The sequence below is a fragment of the Malaclemys terrapin genome, chromosome 19 (genome assembly GCF_027887155.1).
Source record: "Malaclemys terrapin pileata isolate rMalTer1 chromosome 19, rMalTer1.hap1, whole genome shotgun sequence".
NCBI classification, from domain to species: Eukaryota; Metazoa; Chordata; order Testudines; family Emydidae; genus Malaclemys; species Malaclemys terrapin.
Window position 1 is genome coordinate 21,415,426 of NC_071523.1, and position 21,582 is coordinate 21,437,007.

A 21,582-nucleotide genomic window follows, 5' to 3' on the forward strand; every position below is an offset into this window, starting at 1 on the left:
AGCTGTGTACTTTAGAAAGGTTGTAGACAAACTGGACAGAGACCAGAGGAGAGCAACAGAAATAATAAAAGGTTTAGAAAACCTGACCTGTGAGGAAAGGTTAAAAAAACCAGGCATGTTTAGTCCTGAGAAAAGGGACTGAGGAGGAATCTGATACAGTCCTCAAACATGTCAAGGGCTGTTATACGGAGGACGGTGATCAATTGTTCTCCACGTCCACTGAAGCAATGGGAGATTTAGGTTAGATGTTAGGGAAGTTAAGCTCTGGAACAGGCTCCAAGGGAGGTTGTGGAATCCCCGTCATCACTGGAGGTTTTTGAGAACAGGTTGGACAAACACCTGTCAGGGATGGTCTAGGGTTACCTGGCCCTGCCTCAGCACAGGGGTTGGACTTGACAACCTCTCGAGGGCCCTTCCAGCCCTGCCTTTCTGTGATTTCCGCAGAGCTGGGAGTCACAGCACAGCAGCCTTGTGCCAGAGGGAGTCATTTCCTGGCTTCTCTTTGAAGCCGTTCTTGAAGATGCAAGGGTTGTAGCTGCTGCACTCAGCAGGCCAGTCCTAATGCTGCACAAGCTGTAACCTATTTTCCATCAAAGAGAACCCCTGCCTGTCTCACAATCTGTCTGCCAGTCACAGCTCAGCTCCCCAGAAACCTCTGTGACGAACTGGGAATGTTCTTAATGTTTTCTCTGAATACTGTGTGGGTGCCTCAGTTTCCCATATGCAGTTCTTAAGTATGTAGGGGGTGGGATAAGGGTGTATGGTTGCTGCAGAGCAAAGGGCCAGTGTACATAAATGCCCGACACTCTGTCTCCTAGCAACTGATGGCCTGGGCCCCACCTCTGCAAGGTACCAACTGAAGGTGTTGGAGACAAAGATCAGGTGATCTCCTGACCCGGGAAAGAGACAATAGCCAGAAAGGAGGGGCTGGAGGGGTTTTCAGTTTGGAGTTGGCTGGGGACTAGGAGTGAGGGCAGATGGGGGTGTCGGGCTCGCTGGGCCCCAGAATGGACCTGGTGGAGGGGTCCCATTCACTGGACCAACAAGCCCTGTTTTAAACCGTGTTCCTGTCATCTAATAAACCTCTGTTTTATTGGCTGGCTAAGAGTCACGTCTGACTGGGAAGTGGGGGTGCGTGCAGGACCTCTGGCTTCCCCAGGACCCCACCTGGGCGGACTCGCTGTGGGAAGCACACAGAGGGGCATATGCTAAATGCTCCAAGGAGACACCCAGGAGGTGAAGCCGTGTAAGCTTCTTGCCCTGAAGACAGTCTGCTCCGAGGGAGAGGAGGCTCCCCAGAGTCCTGACTGGCTTTGTGGGGAGCAGTTCCAGAGCATCGCCCGGGGGACTCCGTGACAACCTCACATCTCAGTACAGATTCATCTCCAGGAGTCAAAGGAGCAGAGAAGCTCACTGCAGTCAGGCCCTAGAAGAGGGTCTGGGCGGACACACATCAAACTCTCTTAGAGACTAACAAATTTATTAGAGCATAAGCTTTCGTGGGCTACAGCTCACTTCTTCGGCTGTAGCCCACGAAAGCTTACGCTCTAATAAATTTGTTAGTCTCTAAGGTGCCACAAGTAGTCCTGTTCTTTTTGAGGATACAGACTAACACGGCTGCTACCCTGAAACCTATCAAACTCTCTGTGTACAATGACCCTCCAAGAGCGAGCTGGTCTAAATGGTGACCGGCTAATCACTCACTCCTGCTCCCAGGCAATGCCTGGCCACCAGGGAGGGGTCTCCCACCTCCAAAACGAACTGCTCACAATTGCCCAAGTGCAACCATTTGTTTACAGTCTCCTCTGGAGCACCAAGTAGTGGCAGGCCAGGGGCAATCTGGACATTAGGTCAGGCCCAACGGATCTGTGACAACTCCTGTGTTACTAATCCAGAGGATGAAAGCCAACAGGATTCCTTTTGATTGCCACAGGATGAATGAAACTGAGACTCAGAATCTCAGCCAAGCTGCAGGGAGCTATTCTTAGTTTTCTATCTGAAAAAAGCTGTATTTTCTTTCTTAAAAGATAACTATGGAAAAATAAACAAAGTGTACAGACTGCTGTGCTGTTTGCCGTACAACACCAGTCCCCACACTGCAGAAAGTGTACAGCAGCCAGCGGTAAATTACACCTTGCATTACACGACACAAAAGTGAGTGGAGGGACTAAGCCAGAGGTGCAGAATCAGGCAAATTCAGAGTTCACTTAGGCAGTATGCCATAACCATGTGCTGTGGAGAGAGCTCTTGCAATGTCTAGTGCACTAAGACAGACAGAATTTCAGCCACAATGCAGAAGTTCCCCCTTTTGGCAGCACTTGTACTTTGTGCAGCATTTGGCAGTTTAATTTTCCTTTGGGGTGTTTTGACACTTGAGAAGGGCGGAAGGGGAAGAAGACAGAAGACAAAAAAAGAATTAAGTGTCCACCCACAGTGGATCTTCCAGACCAGTTACAGACCCTTGCAAATACGGGTTCCCAAGCAGATTGGCCAGATCCTTGGCCTTCACAGAGTTCAGGTGTCATCATCACAATGGTAATGATAAAACACCTTCCAAACTCTGTGATGGGCCAATGTCACTGGCAGCCGGGGCTATGTCCCCCCTATGTGGACAGAGACGTATCCATGTGAGTCCCACTAACATTAATGGGAATCCCATAGCTAATCCTCACACATGGCTGAAGATTCATTCTTCCCTCTCTTGCTTCCTGCCACCAGTAACAAGAGCGCAGGGTAAATGCACAGCTGGGACTTCTCACCTTATTCAGTTTTATAATTGCCATTTAGCTGTAAGAAAAGGCAGCGGTGCCACACAGTGCAGTCCTGGGAATGAGTGATACTTGAGTGTATGAAAGACTCATTATTCACTAAAGATCTGTAATAATCCCCTAGACATTAGCTGAATGGCACGTATTTAACCATGCACCAGCGCTGTTTGGGTTCCAGAATGGCTCACCCACGTACACAGTGGAAGGACAGGCTGGGGTGTAATTTCCAGCAGCTCACATCTACAAACACATTTTAAACATGAGCAAGCAAAGGGCCCCATTGCATAACCCTCCTGCTGGGTTTGCACTTCATTCTTCCATGCAATCTCAGTTTTCCACCTGTCAATCAAGCTAAGGATTCTACACATACAAGCACCCTACTTACTGGTCCATGCATTACTGACACAGGCTGCACCCCAAACCCAGGCATCACCCCTCTTGTATGCTCTTACTCAGGGCTACTCGCACCACTGGCCAATGCCCTGTTGCACAAGAAAACAAGTCTTCAACCAATGACTCCTCTTAGCAACATCTCCCAACATCATCTCTGCTTCCTGTAAGCACTAAATTAGTGGGAAACCAAGCAGATAATGAGAAAGGAAAGTTAAAATAAATAGGGATTTATTTATAAATAGGGAAAATAACTCACTGGGGAAAAAAAACACTAAGGAGAAAGTTATTCATTTCCTACCTGCATGTCCAAACCATGAATGTAGAGGACAACAAAAGCACAGACACTAGTGGTCAAAGAGGGTGGATTCACACAGGGCTGATTGTGGGATCTGTAGGAGTGGCACAGGATTTTTCATGGCATTTCCAGAGAAATCCGATGCTCTGCAAAGCCTGCAGAGCGAGTCCTGCTATATCTTGGAATTCTCCACCCTCCTTGGCCAGCAGTTCACTGGCCACAGAATGGGATACAGTCTAGCCTGGCACGTCTAAGTTCCTGGCTCCAATGCAGTAGGTTGGTCCAAAAGCTGTTATCAGACACCTAATCTGGGGTCTGCCCAGGCAAGATTTCAGAAGGTTGGAAGTGAAACCAAGAACAGCTTCAACAGAAGGCCGGAACTTTGGGAGTTATATTCTTTCTATACACACACACACACACACACACGCACACGCGCACACACACACACACACTCTCTCTCTCTCTCTCTCTCTCTCTGGAAAGGGCCTTCCTTGGACTGAGTTAAATATGGGACACCGTCATTCAGGGAAGGCAGAGTGGGGGCAGGGCTGTTCCTCATTAGGATTTGGGAGGGTGGCAGGAGAACACAGCCCATGGCAGCCCAGGTGAAAGATGCCGATTTTGTTCCTAATGTCCCTTTGGTGCTAAATTAACACGATGGCTCCACTGATTGCATGGCTCACAGAAAGGGCCAGTTTCATGCGTATCAGAGAAACACACATTTTTTAGTCTCCTTGCTCTCTGTCAGGAAACTCCACTTATCACGCATTCATAACTTCACCTTTCCAAGGGGGGCCAGCTACGAAACCAACTGGACTATGCACATTCTATTAAAAAGGGAGTCTCCTATCAGTCCCCAGAAGGTTGATATGAGGTTCTGAACATCTTGTAACTCCCTGGGCGCAGCACTGACAAACCCTTTCAAACCGCAGATGTGGTGACGGGGCTCTTCAGTGCTGTCCTCAGCTGATGTAGGAAGGCGGCTCCTCTCACGCTGCCGGCAGGACGCGCGCGAACTGTGAGACGTTTGGCTCTGTGAAAAATCACATCACTGGGAATCATTTTTCAGAAAGAAAAATCGAGGAAAATCAATAGTGGCTTTTCCGCCTTCTGCAGCAGCTACGTGAGAAGCGACACAAGAACTTGCTGTATCCTCCTAGCTTGGGAATAGACGCCAGCACCCACCAGCCCGCTCTGGAAGCTGGATAGGACTTAGTAACTTGAACTGCAGCACAGCAGGGAGACGGAGGGGAGGTGTTTAATCCTGCTCTCCACTCTCGGGAGCCATGTCTTTGTTAGTAGCATTTATTCATATTTCTGTGGCACCCACAGGCCCCAAACGAGCCTGAGCAAAGACGGGCTCTGCCTGGAGAGCTCAAAGGCTAGGATTATGGCAAGATGCCACAGGTGGTCAGACAGACAAACACGGGAGGGGCAGCTTCAAGGGAGCCACTCCAGCTTTACACCAGTGGAGTAACAGAAGAATCTGGCCCCAAGACACCAACAATAAGCTTAAAAGCATTTTGTTGCCAAACCTGACAGCTGGGCCAGGTGCCTCTCGGAGTATGGAGCAGCGTCTCCATCACTCACTCTCTCTCCTCGCCGGATTTGAGGGCAGCCACTCCCCCCAAGACTGGCCAGGCGGGCAGGCGAGCTGCTGCACCGATCAGGTGCTAGGAAGCACTAAAAACACAGCAGGCACTGCCGGCCAGAGGAAGCCTGCGTGCATTAGCTCTGCCAAGTTTGCCATCTTCAGCTGCTTCGAGCCAGAGATCCAGAATCCCCCGCTGAACATCACTTCCCCCGACTGCACGGCCAGCAGCTGCCTGGCCAGCAGGGCACTCTTCAGAGGACAGCAGGAGAAATCCCAGAGCAGGGGTCTGGCAATTATTTTACTAGGGCAACAAGACAAAGCCATCCATCCAGACCCACGGAGGTGAGAACAGACAAGAACAAGCAGATCTTCTCGTAAATGTTGCCTCCATTTCCAATATCCTTAAGTCAGACCACCACCACCACCGGCATGCCCCGTTTAAAAAAAATAAAATGCTTTTGCTCTCTGGCTGCTATAGTTATGGACATGTGACAGAGCTATAGTTCTTCTGTACTGTATGGCATTGCATTACCTGGGCTATATTAGTATTGAGCGGCTACAGCTGCTGTTTTTGCAGAACTCATTAAATATTAAACTTAAATGATGCCAATATTATCCGCTGTGAAAACACACCCCAAAGAGGCTAACGAAACACAGCGACCATTTTAATTATTTAGGCAGTGCCACAACTGCCCCGGCGCTTTAAGTCAAGAAGCGATGAAGAGAAACGACAGGCACAAAAGCTCTCCTCCGAATAAACGGAACATCCTCTGCAACAATGCAACGTCACGGGCGACCTGAGTTCGGGCCCCTGGACCTGTGGGCCAGCAGGGGCAGCTGCCAAGCCCCAAGGAAGGGAGAGGTCCCGATCATTTTAGGCTGAGCTCTGGGCTGGAGGTGTCTTCCTCTCTCCGCAGCCGCTCTGAAAGAGACTGTCAAGAAATACCTTCTCGTGACGTGGGCATTTCTCCAGTAGCCCCTTAGGACACTTTGATTCTGCAGCCAGGAGTAATCAAACAGCTGAGTGAGACTGCTCTCCTCTGTAAAGCACTTTGAGATGCACTGATGAAAGGATCTCTGTAAGAGCCGGTATTAGTGTTATAATAAAGCAGCTTATTCCCATCTTGATACATGCTGCAAACTGCCATGTACACAAATGTGTTTCATGTGTGCCTAGAGAATAGAATAACCCTAAGGCTGCAACAGATTCCTCACAGTCATTTACTTTAAACTACTTCCAGTCCAGACAAAATAGCAGCTAAATAGTGCTGGGGTAGGCAGATATTAAGTTACATCTAACTAAATTCACCAGGTGCAACCTCTTCTTTCTGTGGTTCACATGGGTCTGAATAAAGATACAGTGTGTGGAAGCTGCCAAGAATACAAACTTGCCTTTTGTTTGTTAGTTTGGTTTTGGAGGGGAAGGCCCAGAAAAAGAGTAGAAAGAAATATTTAAAAATGACAGGCTTTTAAGAAACAAATGTTCCTTATTTCAAACATAGAGGTGGAGAGGAGGCCTTCTTTACTGCACGTGGCTGCAAACCAAAACTGCCGAAGCTCTGATGTGTTTGAATGCAGCGCCCATTGCAGCAGTATCAGGGCACTGGAACAATTCAGAGACATCACAGCCTCTCAACCAGAGGCAACCAGTTCATGTCTCTACAGAGCCAAATCCTGCATCCCTGCAGTGTTCATGCTCCCACTGCGGGGAAAAGGATCTGAAGATTTTCACCCCTATGCCTGCTCTGAAATGTAATTAACAGGCTGACTAAGCCAACACAAAGGTGAATCCAAGTGATTTTAGAGTATAGACCATTAAGAGCTTTTACAAAAGCCCATTTTCACTTGCAACAGATTATTGCCTGCTTCAGAAGGGTCCCTATTTTCAGCTCTAGACAGGGGAGGGAAACCCATTCTCAACACCACCATTGTAACCAGCACACGCAGGGAGCCTCATCTCATCCTCACCTGTCCACGAGTGTGAGATGTCACCGACGCTGCAAGAGGAATTCAACGTGCACACTAGATAAGTGGCGAGTCCTTGCTGGCTGAGGAGCACACTAGCTGTAGGAAAGTCTTGTCAGAACCAAAGCTTAGGCTGACATTCATTTCTCAGGTCGGGTGGTCTAAACTGCAATCTACATGGCAGAGGTGCTGTGAATATGCTGACGACAGCAAGAATAGCTGCAGGCTTGTATCTGATTACCGGAGCATTTAACGATCGAGATACACACAGGAGTTTATGGCAGGATGTTCATTTGTGCACACATCGCACTAAGATTATCGGTGGCATGTATTCTTGTAATCTGTACCACCTGCCTCCTGGGCTGTGTTTACTTGTGGCAGACTCTGCGTCTCTTGGGTCAGAGCAAAGGCTACCACACACCTCTGAGTCCTTGTTTCTACCCTGGAATCCTTGCTGGAGCCTGGACATTGCCTCTGGGCAAGGCCAACACCAGACAAGCATCATGGAAGTTTTTGTGAGTCTAGAGGGACAATTCCTGGAATCACAGGAGTTACAGATGGAAATGACCTATTAGATCTTCCAGTCCATCTCTGCAAATACAGGACTCTTCCCTATTGTACCTCTTCTAGTGTTTCCTCTAGTTTTACATTCACGAAGTGGCAGTACTTTTACCCCTTCCACTGCAAAGTTATTGGCATCAGTAATGTTGGGCCCCCGCTTTGCACAGTGCTTTGAGATCTACAGGGGAAACAGATTCATAGTCTAATCAAGGCCAGAAGGGACTACTAGAATCTTCCAGTCTGATCTCCTGCAGAACACAGGCAGTAATTTCACCCAGTTACCTGGTGTTGAGCCCAATAATTGAACATGCGATACGAGTATTATTCATATGTTGTTCCGCAGACCAAGAGAGCTCACTGCTATTAATATTCGTAAACACCCTCCTTCCTCCCACCAATAATTCCTCTACCTCCTTGGCGGACTATCACACCTCACTTGGATTTATCCAAACTGTACATCCTCAACTATATTTATTCTATACTCCTCAGCCAAGCCCCTCGTCTGAGTATCTCTGAGCTCCCATCGGTTTGCCAATATTTCCCAGCAACGCGATGCCCAGAACTGACCCCTGGGCTAGATGTGATTGCACCAGAGCAGCACAGAGCAACCATTGGCTCCTTCCTCCATGCCAGGCTGTCTCTTCACATGCAGCCCCCGGTAACCTGGCCTGCTTGGCAGCCACCCCACAGCACAAACTCCTGTCTCACTGCTCGCCTGCCATCACCCCAACGGTGCGCGCAGCATTTCTGCTTTCCAGCACAAATGTTCCAATTACTCCCCATTGCATTCCTCTCTCCTCCCCATGTTCAGCTCACTTCACTGGCTAGGTTTTTAATCTTTCCATGCCCCGTTTTTTATTTCTCTCTCCTCAAGCATATTCTCAAATGCTCCCAATTAATATCACTGGTACATTTCATTAAGATGCTGTTCACCCTCTTCTAGATGATTCATGAAAATGTTAAACAAGACCACACCTAGCACTGATTTCTATAGCACTAGATAGCTCCCCCCGATTCAATACATCACCAATTAGCATTGCTCTTTGTTGGTGGCCTTTTAGTCCGTTTTCAATCCACTGGAGTGTGTTATGTGATGAACAGAGCAATATGTGGATTAAAAACAAACAGAACCACATTTAAATGCCTAATTTGTTTACCTCCCACCCTGCTTCCCAAACAATAAACCTTTACATTTTACAGTTATTAAGGGAAATCTGAGTTGCTGTTATTTGGCTCCAATGTGTTAAGTCCTTGAGGGAGGAGTAATGAGAGGAAATCAGTAAAGGGAAGTTTTAAGGCAAGAATGAGGCTGTAAAAGAATCACCCATGGAAATGATAGAAACCCCATTGCCTGAATCCTTTAATGCTAGATCAGACAATAGCTAGACTGTGTAAAAGAGGGCAGTACAGTGCAATGGGAGGAGGACAGTCTAAAAAGGCCTTTTTAGCATCTAACTTTTCCAATTCTGAACCATGTCTCTGTGGTTATGAATAATTCAACCCTGCCTTCCCAAGGGTTCAAGATTCAATAATTTGGGAGTGAAAATCAAGTGCTGGTTGATATGCTGCAGGGACCTGCAGAAATTAGAGTCTCTGCTTGTTCTGTATAAGAAAGCTTACTAATAGTGGCAAACACCATGCTGTTTGGTTGTGAATACAGAGGACTTCATGCGAGACATTCAGACCAGCTCGTTTAGTTTGAACAGGGTGAGATGGAGCTGGATGGGAAGTGCCCTTTTTCCATTTGATGGCTGTTGGTATTTCTAACACACGCTGTTCTCACATACAGGTCTGGAGTATTAGGGTATTTTGCAGCCTTAGCTGAAAATGAGTCAATTTTTTGGTAATGGAACTATCGGATCAGAGAAGGTAGAGATGGAAAAGACCTATTAGAGCATCCACTCCAGCACCTGCACTTGCAGAACAGAATCCCTCATCAAAAGCTGTAGGCCACTGACAGCGCCGGACCTGCCAGTTCTCTTGGACAGATGCAGGCGATGTGCCCTGCTGTGCATGCAGCACCTCCTCCCACTTGGTCACTTCGTTCCTGCCAGCAAACAAAGGATGGGAACACACCAGAATCCTAGTCCCCTCTCCGAGGCAGACATGGTCCCTGCCGCAGGGACGAAGCCAGGGCCCCCCACCTGCCCAGCCGCAGCGGGGACAGAGAAGTACAAACCGTTTCCAAACATTTTTTAAAAAATCTCTCTCAAAAGTGGCTAAAAACCAGTTTAGGAAGCGAAATCCAGCAGGTTACTGACCAGAGGGATTTTCTACAGCGAGGTGACTGAGCTCCTGCAAGCATGAATCCAGCACGCCCTGACAGCCCCTGGTTTACATCACTGCAGCTACAGCTGGGTGGCCGGAGTGGGAAGGGAAACAATCCAGCCAAGCCCCGACAAATCTCCGGGCTCGTGGAGGAGGAAAGCAGCCGGGGAAGCGCTCGGGTTCCAGGCGGGGGTTCCCAGGCGGTAGTCGGGCGGTCCCAGGCAGCCAGCCCCAGGGCACAGGGTCCGGGCGAGTGAAGTCCCCGGGGTAGCCCGGTGCCCAGGTGTGGGCGGAGCCCCGGGCAGGTGTCCAGGTGTCCGGAGGGGGGCAGGGCTCGGCGCACCACCAGGGGCGGGGGGGCGCTGGGTGTCCCCGCCTATCCAGCGCCAGGGGCGGCCACTCCAGCCCCGTGCTACACGGGGACGCGCCTCCCCCGGCTGCAGCCCCCCGCCCCCGATGCATTCCGCCCCCGAGCCCCGGCGGGCTCCGGCTCTTACCTGGCGGGGCTGGAGCAGCCCGCAGCCCGCTGTCCCGGTGGCCGGGCTCCCGGCTCGGGGCGGGGTGGGGCGGGCAGGCGCATGCCTGGCCGCGCTCCCCGGCTCCGAGCCCCTCCCGCGCAGCGCCGGGGCGGGGCGGGGCGGGATTCCCCGGCCGCCCCCGCCTGGCTGGGACCCGCGGGCGGAGCGTGTCCCCCGCCGGCTGCTGCCCACGCGCCGCCCGGGGCCGGGCTCTGCAGACACGGGGAGCGCGGCCAGGGGCCCCGGGGCTGCGGGAGGAGCCGGGGGCGCTGAGAGCCCTTGAACCGGACTGTAACCCCGGGGTGAGGGACCCCACCAGCCAGGGGGTGCGCAGCGCCCCAGCGCCCCCGTCTCAGCCGCCCCTAGTCCCCTCCCCCCACTCCCAGCTAGGGTGACCAGATGTCCCGATTGTATAGGGACAGTCCAGATATTTGGGGCTTTTTCTTACCTAGGTGCCCCTGTGTGTGTCCAGCGAGGGTTGGCCGGGGGGGCAGCACCCCAGTCCCAGCCCCTGTGTGTGTCCGTCGGGGGGCGGCCAGCAGTGACCTGACCTGGCCAGGGGCAGGGCCCAGCTAGGGCCCGGCTGCATGGGCAGTGGAGGGTGCCCTGGAGTCTCTAGGAATTAAAGATTCTGTCCGGCGATGGCACCTCCCCAAATACGTCCAACCACAACCGGCCGTGCCAGCTCGAAGGGACCCGTGTGCTGGGTCCCACCGGCGGAGCACACGGGAAGGGCAGCCGGGAGTGCTCTGCCTTGTCACACGGACCCCAGGAAGCTGGGGTTTGACTGGAGTATCCCGGTTAGAAAGACACCCCCCGCCCCCCATCTGACAGTGCATTTATCGCTCTTGGCTATTCCAAGGGCTGCGTGACCCTGAGGACACTGGGCCATGTCTCCAGCCCTCAGATCATGCTCACCTGCGAGCCTGGTGGAGGCCGGATTTAGTGGTCTCGCCCTGTGGAAAATGATCAGATTTCCTCAGGTGTCAAATGTAAATCACAGCAGAGCCCCTCACACTTCACTGTGTCCTCAGAGCATCCAGGGGAGGCCAGGCCCTTGGCCTTGTTATCCGGGGAGAGGGAGGCACAGGGAGATTAAATGACTTGCCTAAGGGCACACCGGTAGTCACTAGTGCAGGGACTGGAACAGGGATCACCCAGGTGCCAAGAAAATGGAGCTAAGCCTGGGCCATCAGCACCTCTGAAGCAGAAAAATCAGCGAGGGAGCCTAGACCAGCAAACAGAGGCAGTGTCCTGCAGGGAGTCATTCTGCACTGTCCCTGCACGGGGACGGGGACACAGACTGGAGGAGCTGACAGAGTTTTTCCATGTGGGTGGCTCTCCCACAGCGACGCGTGAGGACAGGGAAACAGCAGGTAAAACTGGCAAGTCCAAGGCAAGGTGACAGGAAGCTGGATAAACCTGCACACAGTACACAGCTTTGTAAACCACATTTGCCTGGCTCTGACCCTTCATCCAGACACAAGAGGTGCTAGCCATCCACCTCTGGCCATCTTGTCTAAACCCCCAAGCAGACTGACCACACTCCAGCTGCTTGTGTCTCCAGTTCTGGGGAGGCTGGAGGGCTCCACGCAGGAGCTGCTGGAACTGTCATTTGAGTCCCAGCCAGAGTCACTGGGTCGGAGTCCGGCAGGGAATCAGTGGGGCTAATTTAGTGGGTCAGGTGAGCAGGATTTGACCACATTTAATGCCAGGACGGGAGCACGGAGGGGAACTAGCTCGGCTGAGGATGGTGGTGTGAGGTGCTGAATCATGAGTCAGTGTGTGGATTATACGTCACAAGCAGATTTGAATATCATTCCCCCATCACCTACCTGCCAAGCCCAGCCTACCACATTTCTCCACTCAGCTGAGAGCACCCTGAAAACCTGCATTGTGTGCTGCAGACCTGCTGCTCCAGGTGCTGGGGAGGGCAGGGGCTTCACAAGAGAGAGAGATTCTGCATTGAAGGCCACATGCTTCCAGCCTACCGACGCTGGGGTTTCTATTGTATCTGTCACTGTGAGCAGCCCTAGTACACCCCTCTAGGCAGAACTGCTTGGGGGCAAGGGTGTTCGGAGCTGATTTCACCTTCTCTCCTCTGCTGTTTTCCTGCTGCAATTCAAAAGTCCCCAGCCTGCTAAGATTGGAAAGTGAGAGCTTGGCTAAAGCTCCCATGGGAGAGCCCCTAGGGGTGACCAACGCAGCCCACTGGAGCTCATCACAAAGGGGAGTGAGTCGAGAAGAGGATGGTGATCCCTAACTAGTCAGGACTCTTCATCTGGCCTGGGTAGAAACCCTCACACCGGGCCCAGGCAGGCCCAGGCTTTATTTATTTTGTTTCTCTCTCAAATACAGCTAGTGCCCCTGGGGCGTTTCTCCTTTTCCTGCCCACAGCGTAAGGAATTCACTCGCTTCCTTCCTGCTCTGGAGCGGCAGGAGCCTGATTCCCTGCATGTTCAGCAGCTTAAACTGTCTGCCAGTTGGCGACTGATCGAAGCAATATGTCATTTAAATAGAGAAAAGCGTCAGCAAAAAGCAACAGCTTCATCGTTACTAGCCAGTGTCTCCAGCTCTCTGGGAATGCCACCCCTTCTCGAGGAAGCCATGCCCAGCCTCCCAAGAGCAAAGAGCATGGGCTCGCAGCGGGTTTGCTGTTAAAGGCTGTTTATAATGGACTGGAGGGAAGTTGGGAGCCTTCCTTCAAGGGAACTTTCTGACACAACTCTATAGCCGGAGTGTGTGTTCTGTGAACAGGGAAAAGCAGTGTGGATTGTTAGTTCAGCTCAGACCTGCTCCAGCTAAGGCAGTAGCAAAATGTATTGAGGTGTGAACAGAGAGAAACTTGAGAGGGTGAGTTTAGTACCTACCTGTTTAGATCATGGGTGGGCAAACTTTTTGGCCTGAGGGCCACATCAGGTTTCCGAAATTGTATGGAGGACTGGTTAGGGGAGGCTGTGCCTCCCCAAACAGCCAGGTGTGGCCTGGCCCTGGCCCCTGCCCCCATCCAACCCCCCCTGCTTCTCGCCCCCTGACAGCCCTCCTGGGATCCCTGCCTCATCCACCCCTCCCTGTCCCGACCGTGCCCAGACCTTCCACCCCTGACTACCCCCCGCCACCCCATCCAACCCCTCCTCTCCTTCCTGACTGCCCCCCCCCCAGGATCCCTGCCCCATCCAACCACCCCTTCTCCGTGACTGCCCCCAGAGCCCCTGTCCCACTACTTTGTGTGTGCGCCACTTTACATAAAGCTTGGTGCACATGCACTGGTAAAAGACTTAACGGCTTTGCTAATCAGGCTCAGGGCATTCCTACGGTGAGCTGGTGGGCAGGGTCACCAGCCAGGGAAGGGAGAGCAAGCTCCAGCCCTCAGTCCTTTTAAGGCTCTTCTGTTGAGCTTGTTTTATTGTCCACACAACTATCCCTGAACAAAGGAAATCAACCGAGAAACAGAGCAACAATCCCTCAAGACTTTCCTTGCTTCAGCCCGCCAGCCAGGAGCGGGCAGAACACATGGTTCTTCTGCCTTTTTACATTGTGCCCCAACCAGCCATGTGACAGACACCCTGTTAACCCTTTACAGGCTGCAGCACTTTTACTTTGCCAATGTGTATTTATATCATTTTATTCTGCCGGTGAAAAAGACCTTGGGCACTAGTAGAAGTCCACAATGAGATCACTTTATCCTAAACTGATGCAAATCTACATTTGTGCAGATTTCACTCTTGTTTTCTGTTTTGCACTGGTGTTGCCAGTGGTGAAAACTTTTTGCACAATATAGGCCAGAGGGTAGAGAGCCGCTTTGTCATGGAATAAATGCTCTTTACTTCTCTTCAGCTGCTGTCATCTCGGTCCCCTGGCTTGCAGAAGGTGCATTTGCAGGGAGATGGTAGACACTAGTACTGGCGCAGGAGCGAGTGATGCTGGTCTATTGAGCACAGACCCGTTTTGGCAGAAGGCACACGGCTCGTGATGACTTTCTCCCCACATCCACCAAGATCCCTCCCTGGTTTATTTCTATTTTTCACTTTCCTTCCTCAGAAGCCCCACACTGCAATGGCATTCCTGCTGAACTTGGCTGCGGGAGGCCTCTCCTCAGAGGAAGTTGCTCTTAGAGCAAGCTGGATTACTGCCACCCACCCAGTCAAGGTCAAACCCTTCACACCATGCTCAGGCCCCTGCAGTCTCAGGCAGAGGGCGGGTGGGTGGGACACAGCTTGGTCTCTGCACTCTGAACTTCTGTTGCACGCAGGTGGCATTATTGCTAGCTGCCATGGTCAGGACTTTCCTGATTCTGTACCCGGTGTCTGCCTGCTGAGCAGGAGTGCTGCCCTCCTCCCTGGCTCCTGCCTCGTACCCCCTCATCCTGTAATAATACCGTGACATTTCCTTTATCTGGTTGTCAAGGTATCAGCCGCTTTGCGTCGCGTGGCAATCAATGCAGTTTGGGCTCCAGAAGCTGTGTCAGTCTGCGGTAAGGGATTCCAAGTGAATACTAATCCAAATGCTGCTAAACATTTAATCCGAATTGAAAAGCTGACAGCAGTCTGTGTGCATCGGCTCAACCCTCTGCGCCACGGCTGGAGCAGGCAGGTTATAATTTCGTCATTTTATTGAACAAGGTATAGCAGTTACCTTGCTGGAGACAGAGCCAGTCCCTGCTGGACGATGTGGGAACCGAGAATACTTCACGAAGCCCCTCCTTCCCGGGCAGCTGAATGCCTACAGCAGCCAAATCTGCAGTGGGGAGAGGGACGTCTTGCTGATTAGAGACAAAGTGAAGTTGTGGGTTACTAGCAATATTTACAGGCTTGGTTCCCGTGAAAAGAACGGTGCAGTAGTGATTTGGGTTGCTAACTGTCAAAGGCAGCTGGAGTAGAGCAATGGGTACAGGATGGAACTGGAAGGGACTCAGACACCATATACTGACAAACCCTCTTATAATCGGACAAAAATTAGTGTGCGGTCAAGACCCAGAATTGAACATGTAACAGTGTAGTGGCTGGGAGGGGTTCCTCCCTGTCTGCCTTAGAGGGAGGCCACGCCACCTTATTATGCCACCTAGCGGCTGAGAGCTGATCAACAGGGGACCAGCACTCGTAACAGGCTGGGGCAGGCAGCAACACCCTCAGCCTCCGGCTACTGGGCAGGGCCGAGCAATACCAAAGCAGCCTCTGGCCTAGCTCCATGGCTGGGGCAGACAGCAGACAAACGCAGGGCCTAGGGCCTAAGGGGAGTAGGCTGCTACCCCAGCAGTGGGGTAGGTGGTAGGGGGAACCGGGCCCACCCTACTTCACTGGGTTCCAGCCCAGGGCCCTAGCAGTGGCAGGGAATCCCAACACTGGGACAGTGGTGATCCTGCCAAAACACACTGACCATGGTTTCAGCAACACAACCGGACTAATGTCTGGTTTCCCAGGGCTACTTCCTACCCCTACTTGTTTGTAGGGCTTCGTTGCTCATGGGCCCTCAGACTCCTCGGCAGTTCCAGCAGCTCCTCCAGAGGCAGGGGTGGATACAGCTCAGGCTCTCGTTCAGGGGCCAGCAGCAGTGTCCAACTCCTTCCCTGGCTCTCCCCAACAGAGCCAGAAGCCCTGCCTCTTATACTTCCTGTTCGGCCCCTCCCCTTCCGGCACAAGGAGGGGCCTGGCCTGGCTCCGCCCACCAGGGGGTGGGGAGTAGTTCCTCCCTGTCTGCCTCACTACACTCAGGAAGAATATCTAATTGAACATTCAGATGTGAGTGTGGTGACTGGCTGACTAGCCTAGCTACTGTCCCAGCCCTTGTAAATCAGTGACCAGGGAGATAGAGCCCAAGGGGCCAGCCTGGACAAAGCCATGAATCACAAAGGCCTTGTGTCTCGTCCATGCTCGAACATCAAGAGCAGGGTAGTAGGAATATAGTACTGACCACCTGACCAGCATGGTGATGGGGACTGTGAAATGCTCAGGGAGATTAGAGAGGCAACAAAAACAGAAAACCCAATAATGGGGATTTAAATTATCCCCATATTGACTGGGTACATCACCTCAGGATAGGATGCAGAGATCAAATTTCTATACACCATTAAGGACTGCGTCTTGGCATTAGGGTGACCAGATGTCCTGATAAAATTGGGATCGTCCTGGTGTTTAACTCTTTATCCTGCGTCCTGATCAATGTACGATCAGGACGCCATTTGTCCCCCTATTGTAGGGTTGCCAGGCCTCCGGTTGGTGCACAGCTGACAGGCTCCCTACATGGCTCCGCCCAGCTCTCCAGAAGTGGTGACATCGCCCTCTGGGACCTAGGCACAGGGACGGCGGGGGGCTCTGTATGCTGCCCCTGCCATGAGCGCCGGCTCCGCAGCTCCGATTGGCCAGGAACCACGGCTAATAGTTGCTCCCTCCTCCTCCTCCCCCCCACACTGGGGCGTGATATTTTACTTTTGTGATCTGTTCACCCTATTTGGAGCAGTTAGTCCTGGAACTAAGAAGGGGAGAAGCAATTTTGATTTAGTCTTAAGTGGAGCACAGAGTGTGGTCCAAGAGATGAATATAGCTTACCCACTCAGTAATAGCACCCATAAAGTAATGTAATTTAACATAGTTGTAGGGGGGGAAAAATATCAAAGAAACCCACCACAGTAGCATTTAATGTTAAAAACGAGAACTACAGAAAAAACGAGGAAGCTAGTTAAAAACAGTCACAAGTCTGCACGTTGGATGGAAACTATTTACTAACACACCATAATAGAGGCTTCAACTAAATGCATACTCGAAATTAAAAATAAAAAAAATAAAAAAAAACCACAGTAAGAGGACCAAAAAAAAAACCAAAAACAAAATAAAAGAGATGCCCCCATGGCTAACCAACAGAGTAAAAGAGGTGATCAGAGGCCAAAATACATCCTTTAAAAACACTGGGAGTCAAATCCTAGTGAAGAAAATAGAAAGGAGCATAAACTGTGGCAAGTCAAATGTAAAAGTTTAATTAGGCAGGCCACAAAAGAATTTGCAGAACAAATAGCAAAAGACAATAACTAACAGCAAAAAAAATGTTTTGGTAAGTACATCAGAAGTAGGAAGGCTGCCAAACAATCAGTGGGGCCACTGGACAATACAGGTGCTAAAGGAGCACTCAAGGAAGACCAGGCCATTGCAGAGACGCTAAATGAATTCTTTGCACCCGTCTTCACTGCAGGGGATGCAAAGGAGATTCCCACAACTGAGCATTCTTTTTAGGGGACAAATTTGAGGATCTGTACAAGATTGAGGTGTCAGTAGAGGAGGTTTGGGACAAATAAGGGCAGATATGATCAAGGTCTATAAAATCATGACTGGTGTGGAGAAAGCATTATTTACCCCTTCATGTAACAAAAGAATCAGAGGTTACCTGATGAAATGAATAGGCAGCAGATTTAAAACAAATGTAAAGAAGTATTTTTTCACACAGCGCACAGTCAACCCATGGAACTGATTGCCAGACAATGTTGTGAAGGCCAAAAGTATAACTGGATTCAAAAAAGAATGAGATAAGTTCCTGGAGGACAGGTCCATTAATGGCTATTGGCCAAGATGGTCAGGGATGCAGCCCCCTGCTCTGGGTGTCCCTAAACCTCTGATTGCCAGAAGCTGGGATTGGACGACAGGGGATGATTGCCCTGTTCTGTGCATTCCCTCTGAAGTACCTGGCACCAGGCATGGTTGGAAGACAGGACACTGGGCTAGATGGACCACTGGTCTGATCCAGTGTCCCCTTTTTCTGTCCTTTATCTTTGTGACGCACTTAAAGGCAAAGTTGACCTTTTAGAGGTTTGATATGAGCCAGAACATGTATTTGGTGCTTAGTTTGGGCTTCAGCACAAGCCAAGAATATATGGCGATACACCTATCTATCTCATAGAACTGGAAGGGACCCTGAAAGGTCATCGAGTCCACCCCCTGCCTTCACTAGCAGGATACCAAGTACTGATTTTGCCCCAGATCCCTAAGTGACCCCCTCAAGGACTGAACTCACATCCCTGGGTTTAGCAGGCCAATGCTCAAACCACTGAGCTCTCCCTCCCCCAAAGAATCAGAGGGGTAGCCGTGTTAGTCTGAATCTGTAAAAAGCAACAGAGGGTCCTGTGGCACCTTTGAGACTAACAGAAGTACTGGGAGCATAAGCTTTCGTGGGTAAGAACCTCACTTCTTCAGATGCAAGTTGCATCTGAAGAAGTGAGGTTCTTACCCACGAAAGCTTATGCTCCCAGTACTTCTGTTAGTCTCAAAGGTGCCACAGGACCCTCTGTTGCTTCCCCCAAAGAAGTTACTGCTGGTGGCCCTGAGTAAGCAGCCTCACTAGCTTGCAGGCTGAATTCTTGCCTGAGACCCCACCTGTTTCAAGGACATCACTGTCGGGTGCACATCACCCAAGATAAATGCTAAATGTCACCCCACGCTGCTGTGCCCTCTAGCCTAGAGCAGTTGGCACAGCTGCCACTAGTCTCCTCACCTGCACATCAGGCCGTTTGCTGCCTCTGTACAACTTGGGAGGATGCAGATTTTCCCGAGCTGCCGCCTGAGGATGGAAAGGGTTTGACGTCTCTTTGGCGCTGGTAAAACAGAGGTTCCAGGACACTGCTGGTTATTTCATGTCATTTCCCGGGTAGTCCTAGAAGTCAGGCAAGAATTTCTTTGACATAAGAAACTTTCCAGCACAGGCTTCCAGATCGTTAGCAGAACAGGGCTTCCTAATCTCATTGCCCAGGAAAAACAAGGCCTTGAACCAAAGACCCATTCTGCGAAACCCAAGAGTTTTCGACGTTCTAGAAGCTTTGCAAGCTTCAGAATAGGACGAGGGCTTCCACTCCATGGCCTGAGGGCATCTCCCAGCTGCTAGAGAAAAGCCTTGGGAACATCTGCAGTCACCACAGTGATATTAGTCAGTATTTTAATAGCGGTCAGGAGTTCAGCTCGCAGCTCTCTAGGGGAGGGGAAGGAATTTGTTGAGTCTATTATAGATGTCAGTCCATATCTGGTCCAAAGAAACGTAATAAGGCCATCTATCCTGGAGCCGGCTTTCCATGTCAACCAAGCTGAGATATTCAGAGAGACAGACACTTGACTGATGAGTCCCGAACATCATTCAAACAATGGGTCACTCACTGTTTGGCAGCTGTCAGAGGAAAACTTTCTTTCTTGTCTTTTTGCCAGCCCCAGGCGTGTGTTCCTGGTGATCCCACTGCAGTCACATGCCACATCCTGGAGAGGATTGCTCAGGATGTTTGCCAGACACGCTGCTGCTCAACAACAACAGGAAGGTAGGGAGCACTTGCTTCCCTGCCACGACCACCCTGCTGCTGGTGCAACTGGGGTAAGTGCCCAAAGTCCTGGGCCTGATCTGCAACCCAAGAACGCAGCAGGCTCAGCCCAGTATTACAGGCCAAATCCCGCTTGCCCCTCTCTCTCACTGGCTTCAGTGGGGTTATAAGGTGAGCAGGATGTGGCCCTACGCGGGTTAAAAAGAGACGTTGTTGCAGACAAATGAGGATCAGGGCAGGGAACTGACATGCCCTAGAGCTGATGCAGCAGTCGGCCTCTATGACAGAGCTGCAGTAACTACTGGTCCCAGGCTGCACTGCTCGGATCAAGAGGTGGGATCTGTAGTCTCTCTGGACTGAGCATCCCCATTAAATACAAGATCCCACACAATCCACGTAGAGCTGCATTTCACGTTTGACCTGTCAACAGCACGTAGGTGATTTACCAGAGCTCACAGCGCCAGTCCTCGGCCACGCAGCTCAGAGCGGCTGGGTGCCGTATCAATCTGGGCTGCTCAGAGACAGGGAGATGCCTCTTCAAAGTTGCTGCAATGCACAGCACTGCTACTAGGTGTCACGCACACACCTGTGGGATGTGTGGCTGAATTTGCTCATGGTTACTTAGGGGTCATGGACACTTAGCCAGTCCCACTTGTGTGTGCTAAGGTTCTGCACAAAGTCCTGGGCGTTACAGACACTGAGTGTTGAGTCTGGGCTTGGGTATCCATTTTTCACGCTCCAAGGCCAAGGTTGGGGTCGTTCTGGTGCCAGCCAACTTTACAGCTCAAAGTGAAGAGCATGGTTTGTGCCAGACTGCATCTGTCCCTACTGATCTACTACACCTAGGGCCACATCGGTGCTTTGAGAGGCAGGACTTAGCAGATGATTCATTAAGTACAAGGCGAAGGATTCGGCATGAGAGAAGCATAGAAATATTGAGGGATACCAGAGAGCAGGTGCAGGACATGTGTGGTTGAATCAGGAGTGTTTGCGACATCCGAGATGCAGTTGGATTGTGTTGGCAAATCTATGGTCCGTCCTGTCTAAGCAGAACATGGTACTTCAATGGACACAGGTGAAGACCTTATTTAAACAAAAGTTTGAATTCTTTTTACTTGGTTTAGAATTTTTCAGAAGTTTGGAAAAGAGGACGCTTCCCCCAGACGGAAGGGTTAACCAACACTGTTCCCCTCCCCAGCGAGAGCCGCAGGGGCTGGAGCCCCAACACCGGCCGTTTCTTTACTACTTCTATAGGGAGCAGCACCAGGCCGAACGCCCTTGTTAGCGGCTTGCTGCAGGAGCGTGCACTTGCACTGGGATTGCGCCGTGTCCCCCACGGCAGCAGCGTCACCACTACATTGTTCATTAAAGGTGGATTTTGCTTAAAGAACTAGCTCATCAGAGGGGAGATTTTCCGCCAGAGTCTGATCACTTTTACCCAGGACACGCCAGAGGCCTTTGAAGCGTGTCTTCGTGTGAAGAAACTGTTGAGTCCTGGAGTCGCTGGACATGGGCAACCTTCTGCTAGGACAGAACATTCTTCTCTGAGCAGCAAACCTGCCTGAAGCTTTCCTCTAGCTAGAAGGCTCTCCAAGCCCCCCCCGCCCCATGTTAAACAATTTCAGTCAGGCCCATAAGGCCTAAGAACTTTTATGACACTGTTGACCTGTCCGGAACAAAGGATGTCGCCATTTCAAACTGGAGGGCACGTGCTCTAAAGACTGAGGCCTTTTGACAAAATCCAGCAGCAAGAAACATCCCGGCACATAGAGATGCTGTTTTGAAAGACTAGATTGTGCCTTTTGCCGAGAAAGAGTCACGAGGTCTGAGCCCCGAGATGCTACACGCCAAGGGCTGCTGCAGGAGAAAACAGGCACCAGGCGCCAGTTCAGCTGCTTGTTAAACATCTGGAACACGACAGATGCAGGATAAGAACC

At 51.1% G+C, this 21,582-nt stretch overlaps 1 protein-coding gene across 5 annotated transcripts in view; it reads right to left on the reverse strand.

The window, feature by feature from the left end:
• The window catches only part of GPR153 (G protein-coupled receptor 153), a 50,305-nt gene extending 39,905 nt beyond the window's left edge, over positions 1-10,400 (reverse strand). For 4 of the 5 annotated variants that reach the window (XR_008442821.1, XR_008442820.1, XM_054009437.1 and 1 more), the window contains exon 1: positions 10,342-10,400. The gene's annotated coding sequence lies outside the window, so the exon portion shown is untranslated. Of the gene's footprint in view, positions 1-9,837; positions 9,935-10,341 lie in introns of those variants that run through there. The other variant, XM_054009436.1, reaches the window with a different exon arrangement.
• Positions 10,401-21,582: the final 11,182 nt, after the last annotated feature.